The 14,142-nt window shown below is 35.7% G+C and overlaps 1 protein-coding gene across 1 annotated transcript in view; it reads left to right on the forward strand.

Moving 5' to 3' along the window:
- Positions 1-14,142, forward strand: part of cacng2a (calcium channel, voltage-dependent, gamma subunit 2a) — a 162,581-nt gene that overhangs the window by 2,537 nt on the left and 145,902 nt on the right. The window lies entirely within an intron of this gene.

The following is a 14,142-nucleotide window of genomic DNA, read 5'->3' on the forward strand; positions in this document are numbered from 1 at the left end:
CCTCCTTCATGGTGTCCACAGCTCTTTCCAAATCCACCAGGTCCAACTGGGACCAGTTTAGGGTTCAGTGTCTTCCATGGACACTTGGACATATGGACAGTCAGAGCCAGGATTGGAACCACCAACCCTTTGGTTATTGGCTCTACCAACCCATTCATTTACACATTTAAAATGGTACATTGGTAAATGTTTACTTTTATATATATATATATTCTGTTGGGTTTCTGTAAATTGGCTTAGAGTCTGGTTTTGACCAAGTCTATATGTAAAGTGTCATGAGATAAGTTTTGTTGTGATCTGGCGCTATATAAATAAAATTTGATTGGTTTTCCCCTGTAAGTCACTTTGGAAAAAAGCGTCTGCCAAATGTATATATATACATACATACATATATATATATATATATATATATATATATATATATATATATATATATATATATATATATATATATATAAGCAAATAGGCCGTTATTTCAACACTATGGTCTTTGCAGTTTAAACGGCACCACAGTGTTTTTCAATGTACAGTTTTATTTTCTAAAACCAATACAAATCCATCATTTCTACATATAAATCTGCTTTTGTTCACATACTCATCCTGTAAAAACTACAGCTATATTTGATTCAATCGTTAACACAAAAATCTTTTCAAATAAACAACTTTGCATCGTATTGTCACAGTTTTTTATGTTGCAATTTTGCAACTTTTTGGTGTTAATTCCACAGTCATTTTTTACAGTGCATGGTGACCCCACATGTGTTTGACCAGATCAGAATCAGAATCAGAATCAGAATCTCTTTATCGCAGGGCTGTCAGACTCATTTTAGTTCAGTTCCAAATTCAGCCCAGTATGATCTGCAGTGGGCTGGACCAGTCAAATAATAACAAAAATATAAAAGTAACATTAAATTATGATAATGTTAACATCTATAAAAATCTGAAAAACACGAACTGGAAATGTCTTAAGAAATACAAGTGTAATTTTAACAATATTCTGCCTCAGTTTATCAGTTTATTATTTACACATGTGTGTTACAACTGACATTACAATCACAAATACACAAAACATTTAACATCAGGCAGAATATTGGTACAATTGGATTCACTTATCTTAAGACATTTCAGGTTTTTCACATTTGTTGTAAAATAATAGTTTTTTAATATAAACATTTTCATGTAATTTTACTTTTTTACACTAAAACCAAGAGAAAATATTCTGTTTTCATTATTTCTAGGTTTAATATGATGGTATTTGACTGGTTCTGACCCACTTGAGATCTAACTGGTCTGTGTGTGGAATCTGAATTAAACTGATTTGGACATCCGTGATTATTCACTTCTTCAGTGTAATTTTTGTATTTCACATCCATCCTACGGGCCAGACTGGACCCTTTAGCGGACCGGATTTGGCCCCGGGCCGCATGTTTGACACCTGTGCTTTAATGTCATTGGACCAAGTAGAACAAAACTGAAGCAAAACTCTGAGCTTCAGTGCAAGAATTTATAGACAGACCACAAATATCAGCAAAACAACAACAAATATAAGCAAAAGAACAACAACAAATACTAGTAAAACAACAAATATAAGCAAAACAACAACAAATATCAGCAAAACAACAACAAATATAAGCAAAAGAACAACAACAAATACTAGTAAAACAACAAATATAAGCAAAACAACAACAAATATCAACAAAACAACAACAAATATCAGTAAAACAACAACAAATATCAACAAAACAACAAAAAATATCAACAAAACCACAACAAATATTAGTTAAACAACAATAAATATAAGTAAAACAACAACACATATCAGTAAAACAACAACAAATATCAACAAAACAACAACAATTATCAGTAAAACAACAACAAATATCAACAAAACAACAACAAATATCAACAAAACAACAACAAATTTCAGTAAAACAACAACAAATATCAGTAAAGAACAACAAATATCAGTAAAGCAACAACAAATTAGTAAAACAACAACAAATATCAACAAAACAACAACAATTATCAGTAAAACAACAACAATATCAACAACAAATATCAACAAAACAACAACAATTATCAGTAAAGAACAACAAATATCAGTAAAACAACAACAAATACCAGTAAAACAACAATAAATTTTAGTAAAACAACAAATATCAGTAAAACAACAACAAATATCAGTAAAACAACAAATACCAGTAAAACAACAACAAATTTTAGTAAAACAACAACAAATATCAGTAAAGAACAACAAATATCAGTAAAACAACAACAAGTGTTCAGAACACAAACCTCCTCCTTCACCCTGAACTCTGTACATGTGTGGATCCACTCTTTCTGTGTAAATCCAACAGTTTCCAGGTTGTTCCATACACAGAAACAGTTGAATCTGGTCCCAGTCATGTGTCTGTCCAATTAGATTCAATTCACATCAATATTAGTTGAGTTCTAATTTTAAATGTGTGGGAAATGGGATTTTCAGTGTTCAGTGTAAATGTCCACAGAGTCCACATTCCACAGTGGAATTTGGACAATTTAGTTCCACATACAAGAGATTGTTCTAAGCTACAGGTGGATCCAACTGGAGGAGAATCAGAGTCAATTGGAATTTTTTTTATGAATTTTGGAAAATGTCTCAATGATGACAGATGGAAAACTGTAGATGTTGTGACCTTGCTGTGACCTTGAACTTTGTCCTACTGGGACCAAAATGGACTGGGTTGGTCCCAGGGCCTAGGCCTATCTGTGGGGAAGATTTGGGAAAGATGGGTGGAAGAGTTTTACACTAAAGATGAGAACAAAAACACAAACAAACAAACAAACAAACAAACAAACAAACAAACAAACAAGAAAAGCACTTGGAGAGCACAGACCTCCATCAAGAGAGATCTGCCCCCCCCCCAATCACCACCAAAATTTAATCATTTCTTCCCTGTGCCAGTATCAACATTTCCTGAAAATTTCATGAAAATCTGTCCATAAATTTTTGAGTTATCTTGCTAACAAACAAACAAACAAACAAACAAACAAACAAACAAACAAACACATGCACGCACGCATACAGACAAAGCAAAGTGATCACAATACCTCTTGGTGGAGGTAATAAATATTAGTAAAAGGCACAGTTATTTACATAAAAAAATAAAAAGTATTACAAACTAAGATATTTGTAAAACATAGAATTTAAGTCGTGCTAATGACATGAAAGGTAAAAGTATCATGGGACAAGTAGTGTGAAGAATTAATAATATGATATATTCAGATCTCTGATTCTGATTCTAATCTGGTCAAACACATGTGGGGTCACCATGGAAACTGTGCACAAACACACATGGGACCCTTATATCGTCGGCTTCCTGATAAAACCTGCTCTGTGACTTTTGGCAAATTTTACAGGAGAAACAAAAAACTGTTTCTATAACAGGAAACTGTGAAATATGACCAAAAAAAAATGTGTTCCCTTAATGTTGGTACTTATGATGGAATGTAAACAACTTTCACAGGAGACTGAAATTTGAAGCTCTAATAGGAGAGATAGCAGGTTTGTATTCCCAACCAAAAATGTTACTGAGCAGGTTTTATCAGGAAGCCGATGATATGCAGCCCACATGGGAGCCTTATATCCAGCCCACATGGGAGCCTTATATCCAGCCCACATGGGAGCCTTATATCCAGCCCACATGGGAGCCTTATATCCAGCCCACATGGAGCCTTATATCCAGCCCACATGGGAGCCTTATATCCAGCCCACATGGGAGCCTTATATCCAACCCACATGGGAGCCTTATATCCAGCCCACATGGGAGCCTTATATCCAGCCCACATGGGAGCCTTATATCCAGCCCACATGGGACCCTTATATCCAGCCCACATGGGAGCCTTATATCCAGCCCACATGGGAGCCTTATATCCAGCCTACATGGGAGCCTTATATCCAGCCCACATGGGAGCCTTATATCCAGCCCACATGGACATGGTGGCTGGGCTTCATGTGTTCACTCACACCAATAAAACCTGGAACCTGAGGGTGTTTCTCCACTCCAGACGCTCAGGTCCCATCAAAGCACACACTGAATTTAAAACCTAAGAACAGCCTTATTCTGCCACAGCTGGGTTTGGTTTGACTCTCATCTTTGCTGTTGGAATGTCTTATTTGGTTTAAATGACGTGCAGTACATGTGACAAAGTGGTTGTATGGAGACTCTTGCTTCACTGAATGGGGTTTATGCACCAAACACCAAACCTGCTGTAGACCAGAGTTTCTACTCAAGCACAGACTGATACGAGTACAGACAGGTGACAGATGACAGGTACACTGTGATGGGAGTGGTCTGCTCCAGGATGACACTACCCAAATCCATGGGGGACAAGGCGTCACTGGACGGTTTCATGAAAGTCCTATAAACCAAACGTTGTGGTGTTCCCAGTCACCAGATCTGACCTCAGCTGAACACCTATGGGAGCTTTGGACCATGTCAGACAGTGTTAGACACCTCCATCATCAAAACACCTAATGAGGGGTTGTGTTTCATTCCAACGCTGCTCATCCCTCCCTTAGAGTTCACAGACTGTGGATTCCATGCCAAGCAGCGGTGAAGCTCACTAAAAGCTCACTAAGGGACTTGATGTTGGTTTTCCCTTAATTTGTGTATGTTTAGAACAGGCTGGCTTCATGCAGATGCACTGTCGTTTAAAGGGGTTACAGGACTGAAGTACGTTAAAAACATGAAAATGGCTCCACGTAAATACAGACGGATATTTTATAGAGACTCAACTACTGCAGGCGCGGTGAAAGCAGTTTGTGGCTGCAGGTTTTTACAAACCGGCAGTCTAAAGCTGTTGCATAAAAACCTCCCACACCATTTTGGAGCAGATCCTGTAGTGAGACATTTGAGTTGAAATACTGAAGTAATAATATATTCACAGGCTGTAGTTAGGGAGGGTCCTCCATCATATATCAGGTAGGGATGGAACCATATGAACATTTCATATCACAGTTACTGTGACCGAAATGATCACAGTTATCATTATTATCACGGTAATGTTGAAATTGTGCTTAAAATGTTCCAAAAGTACTAATACACACACTGAAATAATTTAACCAAGTTGTATTAAAAAAATAATAATAATAAAATAAAATAATTGGCACATTGTCCCTTCTGTGTCAGAAACATTCAAATATTAACCCTTAGTGGTCTGAGTCTATTTTGTCCGTTTTTCAGTCCTTTTGATTTGGCCTTTATATACTATAGAAACAAATGTTTACTATACCCATGTTTGGGATCTGATTTTCAGCATGACTTCATTTATATCAGGGGTGTCAAACATGCGGCCCGGGGGCCAAATCTGGCCCGCCAAAGCTTCCAGTCCGGCCCACAGGATGAATTAGTGAAATACAAAAATTACACTGAAGATATTAGCAATCAAGGAAGTCCAAATAAACTTAGTTCAGGTCCATCTAAAGTGGGTCAGACCAGTAAAATACTATCATAATAAAGTATAAATAATGAAAACCACATGTTTTTCTCTTTGTTTTAGTGTAAAAAAAAAAAAAAAAGTAAAATTACACAAAAATGTTAACATTTACAGACTAGCCTTTTACAACAAATATGACCAACCTGAAATATCTTAAGAGATTTAAGAGTAATTTTACCAGTATTCTGTTATTAAATGTTTTGTGCATTTGTAGATCCACTGGGATCTGTACGCTGTAATGAACATGTAAAAATGAGAAGCTGAGGCCAAATAATGGCATAAATTGTTAAAATTGCACTTTTTTTCTTAATAAATTTCATTTTGGTTATGGTTCATATTTTTCCATATTTTTTTAAAAGATAGTTTGTAGATGTAGAAATTTTGATAATATAATCTTACTTTTTTTCACTCTAAAACATAGAAACTAGACATATACATTTTGGAATTGCTATTATTTATGTATTATTATGTTATTATTTGAATGATCCGGCCCACTGCAGCTCATATTGGGCTGTATGTGGAACTGAACTTACAGGAGTTTGACAGCCCTGGTTTATATCGTTGCTTTTTCGATATTAATATCTTGAATGTTCATATCTAGATATAGATACGATAACGATATATCTTTCAGCCCTAGTTGATATATTGGCAAACCAATATACAGGTCAAACCCTAATTAACCTGTTTAACCCTGACCACATTTTCAGGGGAAAAATGCCTAAACAGACATACCCAAAGTTAATGAAGCATGACTTACAATATTTATAATAATAAGGTTCATATGGATGTTCTTGGTGTCTGTGGACATTTACAGACCTCACAGAATCTATTCCCATTGTCTAAAATATTGTGTCTATTACTCTGCCTGAGTAAACTCGAACAAACTAAAAGAGAAATTAGAATTTTTTATCCTCGCCTGTTTTTTTCGGCTGGATTGACGATGATATGCATAAATTAATTGTTCGTGTCGGAGATTTTTAATAGCATATATTTCACCCCACAAAGATTAAAAATCATGTTTGAACATTAAAATTTGCTCTAAAATACACTTTTGATGCACTTTTATTAACATTAGGGTCTAAACTTTGAGCAAAAGTTGAAAAAAAACATCCATTGTCCTGATTTATTATATTTCTATAGTAGATGAATATTAATGTAATCTTTTCGGCCTGCGGGCGGGCTGATCGGGCTGAAGGGGTTACAGAGAACTGCAGGAGATCTGTCCCTTTAAAAGGATCCAACCCAAGGCCAGCAGTCTGCACACGGTGTTTATGGTCATTATGAGGCTTTTCTAACGCTCTGACCCACATTTAAAGTCGTTCTCGCGCAGGTACAGCTTGACCTGCCTGACAACCTTCACCGTGGCGGGTTTCAACACTGATTGTCATGTGACCTTTGACCTGTCTGTACCGCTCCGACGTGTCAAACAGTCTGACATCCCGGGCGTAGGTTTGAGACGACCTCCCGCGCCCGCCTCGTCGACCTCCCGTGTCTACCCCGTCAAACGCAGGCGGCTCGTTTCCTGTCGTGCCCCGGTGGAGGCGCTGGGCGGGCGGGTGGGCGGGGGCTGCTGAGTGCGGCGCTGTAACCTTGTGAGGGCGCGGAGCGTTACAAATCTGCTCATTTTCTTAGCTGTGAGACCCCGAAAGGCCACGGCGGTATCTGTGGTGTCCCTCTGGCTCCTGTGATAAGCGCTCAGACTAAAGTTTAAAAGGTTTCAAAAAAGTGGCACAATAGAAGCCTTTCTCCATCTTGATAAAATCCGTTGGTGGAGTTTACTGGTGGAATGGTGGATGTTGATGGATGATGTGGTCTGTGTTGTCCATCAGCCTCTCATGGACTACAATTTAGAACAGGGCTGTCAAACATGCGTCCCAGGGGCCAAATGTGTCCCCCCAAAGGTTCCAATGCTTCCCATGGGATGAATTTACAAAGTGTATAAATTCCACAGTCCAGGCTGTGGAACTCATGTTAGTGTGGGTTCCACATCCAGACCAATCTGATCTACAGTCAAATAAGAACAGCAGAAGAACCCACACAAAAGAATGAGTTCTTGGTTTGATGTGAAAAAAATAACATTACACTATGCCTACAAAGAATTACAACGTCAGATTTGTCTTTGTTTTAGTGCAAAAAATAACAAATAATGAAAATATTTCAATTAACTAAAAAAAATCTTGAATTAAGCCAAAAAAAATCTTGAATTAACGAAAAAAAATCTTGAATTAAGCCGAAAAAAAATCTTCAATTAAGCCAAAAAAATTCTTCAATTAAGTAAAAAAAAAGTTGAATGAAGCCAAAAAAAAAAAAAAAAATTGTCAATTAAGTAAAAAAATCTTGAATTAAGCAAAAAAAAAATCTTGAATTAAGCAAAAAAAAAAATTCTTCAATTAAGTAAAAAAACCACAATGAAATTATTTTAAGCTTGATTCACTAATTACAAACCCCCCACGAGCCTGCATCTAAACTAAAAACTCATCTACGTGAAACAGTTTGCCCATACATGTTTCAATACTTAAATGCCTCTGGTTATTGGAATTAAGCCAAAATAAAACAATCTTCAATTAAGTGAAAAAATCTTCAATTAAGCCAAAAAAATTCTTGATTTAAAAAAAAAATAATCTTGAATTAAGCCAAAAAAAAAAAAAAATCTTTAATTTAGCAAAAAATCTTGAATTAACAACTTCAATTTTTTGTCTTTGTTTTAGTGCAAAAAATCACATTAAATTCTGAAACTCTTTCCATTTCCAAACTCTCCTGTACCAATAAAATGTGAATGACCTGAACAAATGTGTCCAACCTGAAATGTCTGTATTAAATTCAGTCCAGTTTGAACTCTTTTCTTCCTGTTCCTCAGTGTTTAGTGTCTTTGTAGATCTGATCCAGAATGCACATGGACTAATGAGAAGTGGAGGAAGAAGACTGAGAAAATTACACTGATTTATCTGAAGAAATTTCAGTTTTTTTCAGGTTATTCACATCTTTTTGTTTGGATAGTTTATAAAAGTAAGTATTTTCATAATTTCATGGTTTTTTTTTTACACTAAAACACAGACATAAATTGTCAGTTGTCATTATTTATAGGTTGTTCTCTTATTATTTTCCTGGTCCGACCCACTGCAGCTCAGATCAGACTGAATGTGGAACCTGAAAGAACAGCAGTTTGAGAATCCTGCCTTAGAGTTTTTGGTTTAGGATGCTACAAAATGAAAATTATGTAAGATTTGAAACAAGAAAAAACACACCTGTAGTTCCAAAATGTATGATTGAGTGTGAATTTAATGAATTCTGATTCAACAAAACAAAAATTGCATAAAGGAAGGTTAAGTGTGGTTTTAATTTCATCTTTAAAGTCAAAATATGACAAACGCTCAACAAACAGCGTTTCACATACTGAGTGGTAGATTATTCAACACAATTATAGCTGCGAAATGTTTGTTCAAATTATACATGAAGTATAACAACACAAAATTAAGAATAGAAACTAAAAAAAAAACACAAAGGAAAATGTATATTGTGTACATTGTTAGTAAAGTTTGGAGCTCATTAGAATAAGGAAGACATCTGCTCATGACATCATAGATACAGTGTTGAAATATGTTTTAATTGAGCAGCAATTCATTCAGTCATTTCTAAGTTCAGACAGCTCTGCACCCGTTGGAGTTGGAACAGTATGACTTTCCTTCTGCAGTAATCATCTCAGAATATTGCACTTTCCTGGTGTCGTGGAATCATCATTATCAATTACAGTGGTCCCTCAGGGGCCATCCGCACCAACAACAATAATGTTGGTAATGATAATATTCCATAAACAGCGCCACCAACCTGTGCTCTCCAGCTGTGTCAAAGCCCACAATTAATATTGATGACCTATTAGTGCCATACGTTGCACTCAGGATTATGAAGGTGTATTTGTTCCACACAGGAGGGCGGATTAGTGAAGGGGATTTGGATCGTCCTCTGTCAGCAGTAAAGTTGACTTTTTCAAATAAACAGCATCTCTCTTAACCCTCTGGTATCCCGTCCACCAAGGCCCTTACTAAGCACTAAGTGTGCCTTTTTCGCACACCTGTGGAATAATGTCAAAAAAACTTTCATACACTTTGTTTTTAATTCTTTTACACTTTTTTCTATTTCATCAACTTGAGACGTAAATAAAAATACCAACTACTCAATAATTGTCACATTTTTTAACCCTTTAAATGCCGTGTTTGTAATGTAAACAAACCATTTTTTGATGCAAAAAAAACAAAACAAAAAAAAAAATTTTTTTTCAATATACTCCATAAAAAGTGGATCACATATTATTTGATTTTTTCATCCTGGCATATGTCAGTGATTAACTCCAACACTGGTTAGTTTGCATTATTATTTTTGGCGCTAGGTCAAATGTTCAAAAATACTAGCATCTGTCACCAAGTGTGCGTAAAATGCACACCTATAAATAAAACTATTAAATATTACGTATTGATTTATTTTTCTGCTTTAATTTGATTTTATTTTTGTAAATCCAGCTCAGTCCTAATCATACAGATCAAATGTTAGAAATAGTGCGTTTTATGCACACTTGGCAGACAGATGCTAGTCTGGTCATTTTCTTTTGTTTACAATGTGCACATTTGAGTTGGTGGACAGAATTTTAACGATCATGCAAAAATGAACAACTTTTGAATTCTAACCTTATTTAAATTGTGAAAAATAATATGAAGTTTTTTAACACGAAGTGCAAAGTGTGCCTAAAAGGCACACCCGGATACCGGAGCGCTAACATGACATGTTGACCATGACGCTCTGTGTATTTGGTAGTTTACTGAACAACAGAAGAAATGCAAGTATAGAAAGAAAGGTTAATGCTCAAAATACATCTACTATATATAACGATATAACAACATCTATCAAATTCTTTTAGTTGCAATTGACCGATATTGGGGCTAAAAAAAGCCGATATCTGATATTGGCCGATATATAAAATAAGAACACTGATCTCCACAGGATATAATAATCTTATATTAGATAATTGTGGACAGGTGGATAAACAGTTGCATGAATCTGTGTTTATCTCACAAATATAATTGACACAACTTTCAAATGCAAACTATGGAATCACACAAATAATTAGAGCAAAAAATCTGACTGAGCACAAAATTCTGTTTTCACGCACACATGTGGACGTGTCTGCCTCACAGCACTACAACTGCACATGTGGACTAAGGACTAAACTGAGCATGTGCAGAGTGAATTAGGTGAGTCCAAAGTTGTTCCTGATTGGAGCAACTGCAAGAGTTACAACTGACCTGTGTTCCAACTGTCCCCAGTCTCCCCTACACTATTAACACCCAGGCCTGTCTGCAGAATGAAACTGTGAGGGAGACAGGAAGTGCACAGACATGGGGTGGGGGGGGTGGGGGGGTGGATACTGCATAAGACGGGGTGGGGGGTGGGGGGGGTGGGGGGTTAGCGGTCCATCCTTGTCAGAGCGTGTGGTGGTGGTCCATGATTTTCGCAGGGGAGGGAGGTTGGGGCAGGGGGGGGGTAAGCAGTCCATCCTTGTTGTCAGAGCTCCATGATATTATGTGATTGTGTGTGGGGGGGGTGATAGCAGCATTGTCCGAGCAGGAGTGAAAGTGAAACTAACTCGCTTTAAAGTTCCTCTTATTCTCCGGGCAGCACACACACACACACACACACACACACACACACACACACACACACACACACACACACACACACACAGGAGCAGTGAGCGACAGAATCTCCGCGCAGCAAAAACAGTTCATATATCGGCTTCATCTGCTACATATTGGCCGATGTTGATTAATTGGTGATACGCTATAATCGGCCCAATTAATCGGCCGGTCGATTAATCGGTCGGGCTCTACCCTGGACCCCCCTACAAAACCCCCGCCAAAAAATCCTAGTGAGAACCCTGAAAGTGATTTCAAACAGAAGTGTGATTAAAAACCTAAAAGGAGGACAGAGGATTTCCAGCTGCAGCTCTGTGTAGTGGTTTTTTCAGTTCCACAGAAAAGCAAATGAAGGATATGAAACTGACTAATCAATGAGCGTCATTTGTCATAAATCAGTTTACTGGTGAACTGTTCTGGGACTGAAACCTGACTTCCTTGCAGTGTACATTTATGCAGGAGCGGGTACCAAACCTTTTCATTTTACTTTGCAGTGTTTTGATCCAGTGAGTTGACCCCGAATGCTCAGTCAGGATTTTATTCTTGTTTTTCTAATTATTTGATCAGTTCCTCAGCGTTTCTTCTCCGCAGATAGAAGCCGAATACAAAAGAAACCTTTGGCTTAAACTGAGAACTAAAAGAAACTGAAGCTACTGAGCTTTAATTTTTTTTTTTTTTTATCCTGACTGAAAAAGTTGCTTCTTAGCTCTGCTTCTCATCCTATTGTTTACACCTCAGCTGTTCCTGTGATGTTGCTCAGGTGTTCATATTTGTGAAGCTGCTGTGAAAGTGTTTCTGTGGCAAAAGCTCAGTTAACCTTAGATAAAAGAAATAACACCAAACGATGAGCTGCTGCTGCTGCTGTGGAGTTTAACAGTTATTACATGAACGCACATAGGACTAATCACAGCTGGACTGTAATAGTGACAGTGGCTGGCCTTTATCCCTGCCACTAGGACTGGAAGAAAATATTGCTTCTGCAATATATCGCGATATTTCATTTCACAATAGTGTATCGATATTAAAAAGTATTGTATCAATATTTTTAGGTATTCAAATGCAGATATGGTGGAGGTTTGTTTTTGTTTTCTGTTTTTCTTTTTTGTTTATATTTTATTTATTCTTATGTCACACTCTTTTATTCAATACTGTTGGTTCCTTTGTTGGGATTGAACTCAAATCCTGTTCTGATGTTAGATCTGAACTAATAGAATCTGAACATTTGAACAGGATCTTTTTTTTTTTGATCAGTTTTTTATTTATCTTCAATGTGCATCTCCAAAAGTACAATACAAAAAAAAAAGAAAGACATTATTTGAACAGGATCTGAAACTGGAATGTCTGAAAAACAGAATTTCAGTTTGAACACAGTTTGAACATTTGGTGACAGAACATTAGATCCTGTTGAGATCAAATAAAAATGTGTTTAGTATTTATGCAGATTTCTGGTGCAATTCAATTTTTCAAGGAAATAATCATCTTAAAAAAAGAAACAAACAAAAAAAATGGCCTTTTTAACAGTATCATGATATATTGTGATATATCTCATATCTAGGGCTGTAAGAAAATATCGCTTCTGCAATATATTGCGATATTTCATTTCACAATACAGTACCGATATTAAAAAGTACTGTATCGATATTTTTAGGTATTTATTCAAATGCAGATATTATGGAGGTTCATGTTTGTTTGTTTTTTTGGTTTTTGTTTGTATTTTATTTATTATTATTTAACACTCTTTTATTCAATAATGTTAGTTTCTTTGTTGGGATTGAACTAAAATAATGTTATGATGTTAGTTATGAACGAATAGAATCTGAACATTTGAACAGGATCTGTTTTTTTTGGATCAATTTTTTATTTATCTTCATTGTGCATCTCTAAAAGTACAATACAAAAAAAAGAAAGAAATGATTAAAACAGTTTGAACACAGGATCATTTTGTGATAGAACATTAGATCCTGTTGTGATCAAATAAAAATGTGTTTAGTATTTGTGCAGATTTCTGCTGTAATTAAATTTTTTAAGGAAATAATCTTTTAAAAAAAGAAACAAACAAAAAAAAAATTGCCTTTTTAACAGTATCATGATATATCATGATTAGGGATGTAACAATATGAAAATTTCATTATTGTGACCAAAATTATCACAGTTATCATTATTTTCACGGTATTATTGAAATTGTGCTCAAAATGTTCAGAAGTACTAATACACACACTGAAATAATTTAACCAAGTTGTACAAGTGTAAAAAAAAAAAAAAAAATAAAAAAAAAATAACAGTCCCACTGTCCCTTCTGTGTCAGAACATTCCAATATTAACCCTTAGTGGTCTGAGTCTATTCTGTCTGTTTTTCAGTCCTTTTGATTTGGCCTTTATATACTATAGAAACAAATGTTTACTATATCCATGTTTGGATCTGTTTTTTCAGCACAACTTCATCTATATCATCTGTCTATTATTTTTTCACTTTAACCTACTATAAAAACATAAAAGGACAAAAAAACACAAAAAATATATAAAATCCAATTTGAAAAATGTATATAATTTATTGCATAAATAACACACAGATGCTTAACGAACCTTTTCACAGACTTTAAAAGTGAATATTGGTTCCAAATATTAGGTATAGAAAATTTAAATTGTAGTAAATTAAAACTATACTCAAATATTTGACATGAAAGCAGATCTTTACATAGAGTTTTTTTCCCTAGAAGTGCAGTAATCAAACACAGTTATCATGAGAATTAGAATTTAAACACTAATACTAACTGTCTGCAGTTTTACCGCCGTTTATTGTTATACCGGTAATCGTTACATCCCTAATCGTGATATATCTTATCGTGATCCTAGTGTTGTGATTTGTATGGTATTGCCTGATTCTTGCCCATACACAGCCCTACCTGCCAGGCTGTTATTTAATTGGCAAACAAACGACATAGAGTCAAGATGAGATCAAAACATCACACTATTGGCTCGG

Source organism: Sphaeramia orbicularis, chromosome 8 (genome assembly GCF_902148855.1).
Source record: "Sphaeramia orbicularis chromosome 8, fSphaOr1.1, whole genome shotgun sequence".
In the NCBI taxonomy this organism is placed as follows: Eukaryota; Metazoa; Chordata; class Actinopteri; order Kurtiformes; family Apogonidae; genus Sphaeramia; species Sphaeramia orbicularis.